This window comes from Narcine bancroftii, chromosome 5, assembly GCF_036971445.1.
Source record: "Narcine bancroftii isolate sNarBan1 chromosome 5, sNarBan1.hap1, whole genome shotgun sequence".
In the NCBI taxonomy this organism is placed as follows: domain Eukaryota; kingdom Metazoa; phylum Chordata; class Chondrichthyes; order Torpediniformes; family Narcinidae; genus Narcine; species Narcine bancroftii.
The window spans coordinates 58401278-58411054 of NC_091473.1; the positions used below are offsets into that span (position 1 = coordinate 58401278).

The window sequence follows — 9777 nt, forward strand, 5'->3', positions numbered from 1 at the left end:
TTCCACATGTGATGTGTTTCTGTCATAATTAACACCTTATGGTGACTGGACCGTCACCTGATTTCCTTCTCTGGACACCACAATATATGGTTGGGGAATAAATGGTGTGCCCATTTTATTCTGACTTTCTTTCCTCACCAGTACCTCACCCCCTGGTATTACATCCGAAGGTATGGCATTCCTTTTCACGTCCGCATACAGTTTTGTTGCCCCTTTTCTTTCAGAATCATGATCTTCCACTTCCTGGTCATTCACTATGTCATCAACCAGTGGTATTTTGTTTCTGATCTTTCTTCCGAGCAAGAGTTCTGCTGGACATTTTTGTGTGGTACTATGTGGTGTTGCTCTGTATGCTGCAATGTAGATCAAAAGAGCTTATTTCCAGTCCTTGCCTTTTGCTTGAGCGATTCTCATTCTTTTCTCCAGAGACTGCTTCTGACGTTCAACTTCTCCATTGGCCTATGGCCATTTTGGTGTAACCTTGTGGTGATGTACAACAATGATTCTCGTTAATTCTCAGAATATCCCTGATATGAATTGAGGTCCATTGTCTGAATGCAAAGTCACTGGTAAGCCATGTCTGGCGATGATTTCCCTCAATTCTGCAATAGTTTTTTTCTGCTGTCGTTGATTTCATTATGACATACTCATAATATCTGCTGTAATCATCGACAAACACCTTAATCGACTCTCCAGTTGGGAACGGGCCCAAGAAGTCAACTGCAATGTACTCTTGTAGTCCCGCTGGTAACAGGGTGCTTCATATCAGTTCAGGTGGGTTGGATTTGCTTGTCACCTGACATCCATGACATGATCTCACATATTTTCCACATCTTTTTCCATTCCTGGCTACCAAACCTTTGTATGGAAGGTTTGTTTTGTCCCAACAATTCCCAAATGTCCCTTGTGAGCCAGTGCTGTAATTCTCCCTCTCAATTTCTGTGGAATAACAAATCGGTTTTCCCTGAGTACACATCTTCCAACTATGCACAATTCATCTCTGATGGCCACATAGGCTGTTTTGACTGCTGTTCCAGTCACGGCTGTTGATCTGATCCCTAATGTCCATCAGTTCTGGGTCCATGCACGATTCCTCCTCAATCTCCCTGATTTGTACTGCCCGTACTGCAGCATTCAGCCTCCATCTCAAGTATTGAGTGCTTTACCCCACTGTCTTTCAGCAATCTTGATAATAAATTGGCAATATTGTTTTTCCCTGCTATGTAAATCATCCTGTAGTGATATTGTTGTAGTCTCAGGAACCATCTTTCAATTCTAGCACATGGCGTCGATCTTGGAGAATAAATGGTTTCCAGTGGTCTGTGTTCAGTTAAGAGCTGGAACTCTATGTGACATAGATAAGCATGGAAATGTTTGCAGGCCCATATGAATCCCAGGGCTTCCTTCTCTGTCTATAAATAACATCTTTCAACATCAGTAAGTGACTTGCTCGCATATGCAATCACCCTCCATTGATCCCCTTGCTTCTGAACTAGGACTGTTCCTAGTCCCACTGGGCTAGCATTGGCTATGACTCGTGTCCAAGCCTTTGGATCAAAATATCCCAAAGTACATGCACTCATCAGGCTTCTTTTCAATTTCTGAAATGCCTTCCTTTGGTGGGGTCCGAACATAAAGTGAGTATTTTTCTTTGTTGGCCTCCTCAGTGATTCTGTAATAGTTGCTAGATTTAGTATGAACCTTACAATCCAGCATCTCTCAACTGGGCTAATATCTAAGTCTCTCATCATATTCCTCACATGTGGCACCATGGACAATGATATCATCTGAGATGTTAGTTGTGCTTGGAACTCCTTGGATCACTTTGTGGACTTCGTGTTGATAGATCTCTTGAGCAATGTTTATACCAAATAGTAACATCTTGTATCTAAACAATCCACAATGTTTTTCTTGACTCTGGCTCTAGTTCTAACTGGTGGAAGCCCCATTTCATATCCAACTTTGAGAAGACTTTGCTCATTGATAGTTCCTGTAGGACTTCATCCATATAGGAATGGGATGCCTTTCCCTCACTACTGCTTTGTTTGCTCTCCTCATATTAATACATAATCTCATCTTTCCATTGGGTTTTGGAACTACAATGACTGGGCTGACCCAAGGTGTTGGTTCCTCCACTGGTTCAATTATGTCTTGATAGATAAGTTCATGTATTTTTGCTTCTACTTTCTCCCTCAGCCCAAATGGTGTCCTTCTCATGGTTTGTGCTACTGGTCTGACTCTGGATCTACTTTCACTTTGATCTGCCTGTTCTTTACTTTTCCAAATCCTTCAAAAACTGACAAAGAGCCAAGCCCGAAATTTTGGTTACTCTTTATTTCTTACAGATACTATGTGACCTGCTGTGTTTCCTTGGTATATTTGTGTTTTGGAATAGATGTAAGGTTTCGTGAGTATATTACAGGGGAATCTCAGCAAGTCTGAGTTCAACTCTGGAATCTCCAGGCAGCTCAGAGACAGAGAATATGGACAGCTCCAGCTCCAGCTGTAACTCGGTAAGTCTCAGACTTTACTTCTCAACTGAATAGCCAGTAGAACCACTTGGCATAGATTTCATTTAATAAAATCACAGATCCCCATCTTTTTTTTTTACCACGGATTAAATAATTGATTAACTATCTAACCAAATTCTTTAAAGATTAGCTTAAAGTTCTTCCAGTCTCTCCCAAACAACATAGACAGATGCATATTGACAAATGATTGCAAACCAAAGTTCCAAATGTGATAAAAATCTGACGAATTGTTTTGCTCAGATGACGATGACAAGAAATATTTGTTGTTTCTCTTTCCTCAGGTATTAACTGACCTGCTGAATATCAGCAGTACTTCCTGTTTTTATTTTAATGCCTGTGGCATCTTGCGAAATGGTGGCCCATTTCAACCACATAAGGTGAGGTGCATTGTAAGGTGATTGACTGAATATGAAACAATGTCACAGGTTTAGGCCCTGTGTAACTCTTGGATCTGAATAAAACCAGGGCAGGCACACTGTTGAAAGAGGCAAGAAGTCACCACCAGTCTCCTGCAAAGTTGTTCACTTACTTAATGAAAACACACTGATGCAACAGTCTGCCTGATATCACATAGATCTTGAACGGCTCGGTAGAGTGACTTGTGCCGTACTGACAGAACTAAGCACAATCTGCTGGAGGAGTTTAGTGGGTCGAGGAGCATCAGTGGGAGAAAAAGAATGATCATCATTTCAGCCCGGAGCCCTTCGTCAAGATTGGGAAAGCTGAGAAGAGTCCGCCTGAAATGTTAACCATTCATGTTTTTCCCACTGATGCTCCTTGAGCTACTGAACTCCTCCAGTAGTGCTTCCATCAGATCTGCGGTCTCCTGCACAAGTCGAGTGTTTTTAGCACATTTATAGAAACAGAATCCCATTGTCAGCTGGTAATGATTGCCATTTATCATGTTGGTGTTGGCAGAAATAATCTCGACTGGCTGTTTGCCCTCGTGAATTCTCTTTTATGTCATCCCTTCTTCACTGAGATTGGCGCATGTCCCTGCTTAGCATTTATAATCTCAGGAGCAATAATGTTCACTAAATTATTTCTTTGAAATTATCAGAGTGGGAGTTGCTCTCATAAATCAGTACCCAAATAGCAAAGGTAAAACTTCACCCTAGTGTTGATGCATTAAAGGAGGGCATGGAGGAGAGGATGGTTTATCATTTATTCACTCTACATGCATTAGAAGTCTGTGGTTCATTTGTTGTTTTGGAAAGGGTTTAAGTTCAGTTTCTTCTGAGCCAATAGTTTTCAAAGTTGATCCAAAACTTTAAAAGTTGAAGGAATAGAAGGAATCACTTTCTCTGAATTATTAATTATGGTTTAGATTTACCACACTATTTTTGGCATACCATTTCACTAAGCTGCCTTGTTTTATTTCAGTGAAGCAAATGATTGGGTAGCTGTTTATGTTTTCTCAAAGTTTTACAGAATCTGCTCACCTTGCCCAAACTTAATCCTCCTTGCACTTATTAGTTCAACCTTTAGCCTGTCCTTTGGATTGTAAGATTTCTTTATTTTGCCTCTGTTAGGAAAAGGGCCAGTGGTATTGAAACTTTGAGTTTTCTGCTTTCATCGACTCAGTGGACTAGAGGTAAGTTACATCATAGAACATCACAGTACAGGCCCTTCCACCGATGATGTTGTGGCGTCCTAAAAAACCTTCTCAATGATTTAAATCTTCCGTACCTCACACTCACAACCATCAATTTTTTTTTTTCATTCATGTGCCTGTCCAAGAATCTTTTAAATGTCCCTATTGTACCAGACTCAAAGTATTCCAGGCACCCACTACTCTGTGTAAAAAAAAATTAACTGTCATAGCCCCCTGAAGATCTCTCCTGATCTTAGACAGATGTCCTCTGGTATTTTCTGCTGATGCCCTGAGAAAAAGATGCTGCCTGCCCACCCTATCTATATCACTCATAATCTTGTAGATCACTATTAAATCATCTTTCATCCTCCTTTTCTCCAAAGAAAAGCCCTAGCTCTGTTAACATTGCCTCAAGACACATTCTCCAATCAAATCTCCTCTCCAAATCTTTCACATCCTTCCTGTAATGAGGTGAACAGAACTGAATACAATATTCCAACTATGATCTAACCAGAAGCCCCTTTTCCACTGGCACCTTGTCCCAGGAATTAACTGGGAATTTACTGGGACAGGGTCCAGTGGGAAAGAAACACTGTCTGAATGCGGGCATTGAATGATGTCATTTCACATCAGGAATTAACCACGTAAACCCCTACTCATATCCCCGTCATTTGGTGATGCCGGCATACTGAAAAACCAGTTGAAAAGGGGCAACAGAAAGTTACCCATTACCAGATGAAGGTAGAATACTCTGATCTCCAGGGATGTGTTGTGTTTAGTGGAAAAGTAATTAGTGTTCCATTTAAAGGTGCCCCAGAGGAAAAGGCACAAAGGCCTTTCTATCCCTGGACACTGTATAGCCAATTAACTGGGATGCCAGTGGAAAAGGGGCTAGAGTTTTATAGAGCTGTCACATTACCTCACAACTCTTCAACTAAATCCCCAAATTAATGAAGGCCAGCATATAATAAGCCTTCGTAATTACCCTGTCAACCTGTATGACCACCTTGAGGTCCCCTTGTTCTTCCACACTGTTAAGTCTTATCAACTCATTTTTCATCATCCTGACTTCTACTCCAACCACCTGAGTAGAAGAGCCATTTTCAATACAAAAACATGCTGGAGAAGCTCAGCAGGCCAGACACCATTCATAGAAAGTAGAAGGTATTACAAACTTCCATTTCATTTAGTGTATCACTTTAAGGGCTAGTACAGCCTGCAACCATTCACAGTGGTGCAGAGACTGGGTGGCAACAAATAGTACAGGTTGTACCCAAATTCACTACTTTGGAGAGGAGAAAGGGACACAGGTGGTGAGAGAGTCATGTGTGTGGAACAATGAAGGAAAAAGGACATTTGACCAGGGGCTATCTCATCAAACATGGAGCAAGAATGATGGTGTGATAATGGTCAATTCAGCTGATACTCCCTGTCAGGAAAAGGAGATTTGCTGCATTGGAGCATGACCAAAGTAATAGTTCAAATGACCTATAACTGGGTTTTGGAAGCATCTGGGAAGTTACTGCTTTTCCTTTTCTCCTAACAGTTGTTAGGGATATTTCTTTGGAAGAAACTCAACAAGGATTTGTGAGTTTTCAGCAGTCCGGTCACTTAGTCTCTCCCACCTCCTTTGTGATTACTTCTGAGCATCAGTTAACAGTCTGCATTTTGACAATAGATTTCCAAGACTGAACTTTGGAATTACTTTCTAGAATTGTGCTTAAGCTGTAATGGTTTGGGTATTTCTCCCCCCCCCTGCCCCCCCACCACCACCACCATACACACATATACATTTACACATATATTATATTATTAGTAGTTATTAATAAATGTAATGTTTTAAAAGAAAAACAATAACACTACCTTGGTGAATTTCCATTGTTGCTGGTCTGAGATGTAACAAAGGTAACCAACATTTCAGCCTGATGAAATGAGGGGACTATGCATAAAAATTACTGTAATTTCTACATGGCCAAACTAAAATGTACATAAATAACCTTGAATAAAATCGACAATGTGCACTTTAATTGTATGTCATTTCTTTGATTAAAACTGTGGAGCAGAGGGGCAAATAAAGGAGGAAAAAAATCTTTGCCTCAAGCATTATGGAGGGCACTGCATTTCTTAATATTTTGCTCCATTGCTCTGAAGCTGTGGGGAGCTTATAGATTTGTTCCTATTAAAGATAATGCAGAACGCAGTCATCTTATCACCATAGCAATTCTGACCTCACCCAGTCAGAAGTATTTCCTTTCACCTATCCACCCCTTCCAGCACCACCCTTTCTGCAACTTAAATCTAATTCCAAGATTCCCATTCTGAAGAAGAGTCTTCGACCTGAAACACAAGTTTCAATTTTTTCTCCACAGATGTTCCCTGATCTGCTGAGAGCTCAAGCCATTCTTTTTTTTAAAAAAACTTTAGGTTTCAAGCATCTGCAATCTCTTAATTTCCACAAATTAAAGAAATAATGAGTGTATGTGATGGTAAAAATTAAGGTGCAGGCATCCACTCCCAGAAGGTGCCAATCAGTTAGTAGAATATTGTGGTTATAGAGTGACAAAAACATTTTATGAACTTGAGTTCAAGTTCAGACATATTATCACATATATTGATGTACAGTAAGCAGGTTTGTTTTGTGGGTTAGATCAACACAGTAAGTACAGCAAATAAACACTGTAAACAGTGCAGAGTCGCAGATAGACATCAGTTAGAATGGAGCAAGGGCAATGATTTTCCAATTGTGAGGTTTCTCCAAGGGTCTCACAGCAGCAGGAAGGAAATTATCCTTGAATCACCTGGTGAATGATTTCACACTGGATAGGAGGCAAGAGAAGAGAGTGAGGTCAGGGTGAGATGAGTTCTTGAATACGTCAGCTAGAGGCTGAGAAAAGAGAGTGTGGTCAGGGTGAGAAGAATATGTCAGCTGTTTATCTACAGTATGTGTAGATAAAGTTAATGGACAAAATAAAGGTTTCTGTGATGGGTTGAGATGCGTTCATCACTCTCTATATGATCTTGGGTGGAACAGTTCCTATGCCATACAGCAATGCATCTTGACAGTGGTGCAGTTGTTGAGGGATATAGAGTTAACACTCGGCAGACTTGGAGATGGGAAAGGAGTGGAGGTGAAAATTTCAGTTCAGGATGGAAGCAGACAGCTTACACAACTTGAACTATGGCATTCTGAATATGCCTTCAGTGAACAGACATTATTAGTGCTGGATGGACTCTGAAGCCATTGAAATGAGCAGGCAGCATAAAGTTGTTATTCTGTCTATTGCAATGAGGACAGGGTAATGGCACATACTAACCCACACATCCCATTACACTCATCTTGCATCACAAGCTATGGCTCTTTTGTTGTCTGATCACCCATCTGCCTCTTCTCCACCCATACTCTTAGTCGTGGGTCCAGATAGATGTTATGATCAAAGTAAAATAACCAAATAGCAACAAGTTTCAAAATAAACATTGCATTCTCATTCCTTTCCGATATATCACTTTCTGTTGATTAACAGGATCAACGAAACTGACTTCCTTTATCTCCAAATTATTTTAATTCTCATGCCAAAGTTTCTCTTCATAAGTATTTTGAGAAATGTTGTCTCTCATATTCTCTCATTTCAATTCATGCTATATTCAATGGCCACAGAACTTTAAAGGGCAATCAGCCCCAACTATGTGCAGCATGTGGGCTGAAAGGTCAACAACAATTACAGTAAATGCAATGCTTTTCATCAGGTGAATAATGCAATTGGTGTGAAAAAAAATATGAACCTCAAATCTCTTACAGGCAACATCATTCAGAATGGCCGGCGTGGATGCCAAAGAACAAGAAATAGCTTCTGCTCACTGCAATCCATGACAACATCCTTTCATCAAACTAATAAACCAGATGCATAACTTGATAAATGCTGCCAACTTACTTTGCGCTTTTCCAAGGTAATGCCGATTCTCATATCAGTGCTAATATGAGGAAGCTGATTTCCAGAAAAACTTAAATCTAAGATAATCACCAAAAGAGAACAGAGGTGAGATGTGGAGTAAAAACACGATACATAACCGATGTTTTGGCCTTCATCGAGGTATGGATAAATGTTGGCAGGTGTCCAAACAAATATGTAAAGGGAGGAAGGCTGGGGGAGAAGCATGGTTAGATCTTCATATTTCAATTTTATTATCAGATTACATACATGCCATCAGATACAACCCTGAGAATCCTTTCTCCTGTGGGCACAGAAGAATGACCACTAATTGGTAGGGCAAAAAATAAACTGTAAACAGTGTAAACATGTTAACAAATAAAAGAACTGTAAACAGATAATAAATGTAAACAAACTGACTGTAATACAGAGAAAACAAAGAAAACCAATAAAGTGCACTAGTAAGAGCCTTGAAGGGATAGTACATGAGGCCATGGACTGACATGTGAGTATGGGAGTGGGACGCAGATCTGAAATGGTTGGCCACTGGTAGGACCTTGTCACTGATGCCAACCGGGCAAAGGTGCTCAGAAGGTGAGATGCAGAGAGATTTCTTTTCACACAACACATTTTAGTGCTCTGGAATGCATTAATTGAAATAGAGTGGAGATATTAAAAAATGACTGTCAAGAGAATAAATACAGTAGAATCTCCATTATCTGGAATTCAATCAACTGGAAACTCAAACAACAAGCAAAAAGAAAATGAAATAAATAAATAAATCGAAATCAAATAAACAAGACTAGGCTGATGGACCCCATGGGGGATTGCTGAGGCTTCATTAAACACACGCTGGTTTGCTCCACTGAACTTACAATGCGCCACAATCGACACACATTCTTTTCGCTGTCACAACTTGCATGGAGGTGATTCAGGTTGTCAGCATGAGGAACATGCACTGAGGGCCTGACCGGATCACTTGAGTCAGATGGGGATAGGATATGGAGGGGGAGGGGGGAAGATGGCAGCTATGTTCAGATTTCATTGCCAAGATTAGGATTTAGACCTGGTGTATAAGACGACCCGATTTTGAGGAGACATTTTTAAGTTTTGGATTGTGCTACAAGCTGCAAAATACAGTGGGTAAAAAAAAACACAAGTTTAAAGTTATCAGGGATAATTATGACAGCAGCATGGTTAGCATTGCAACTAGTGCAATACTGTTACAACGCCAGCAACTGGAATTCAAATTTAAATTTTGTTATTAAAGTGAAATTTACATAATTAAAGGCGACAATCATGATTTATTTTTCAAATAAATTTTTCACTGTCTTTTGTTTTTTATCTGGTGTGTTCTATTTTTTTGAAAATTTTATTTATAAATTTTGCAAAATACATACAAAACAAACTAAAAAAAATCTAAATCCTTACATCCACCCCTCTGCCAACCCCCCACCTAGCCCACCCTCTACAACACACCCCCCCTGTCGGAGCAAAAAACATATATCAGGTATTTAACAGTTGCTGCTTGGTGTGCCAGCCCTTTATATCGCAAAAAAAAACATTTATTTCATATCCAAACCCATACATTTCAAATATAAAATCCACAATTTAACAAAAAGAGGGTAATTATTTCACAAATTGTGTTATCTTCTCTAAATAAAGACAGGATTATAGTTTGTTATGCCATCTTTGTATGTTGAATTCAACATGTAACCGCTATACA

General features: G+C 39.9%; 1 long non-coding RNA gene across 1 annotated transcript; it reads left to right on the forward strand.

The window, feature by feature from the left end:
- The first annotated feature begins 698 nt into the window (after positions 1–698).
- Positions 699–2889, forward strand: LOC138762681 (uncharacterized). Its single transcript, XR_011357050.1, has 3 exons — positions 699–774; positions 2346–2513; positions 2813–2889. It is a non-coding gene; the product is annotated as an uncharacterized lncRNA (long non-coding RNA).
- The last annotated feature ends 6888 nt before the right edge of the window (positions 2890–9777 follow it).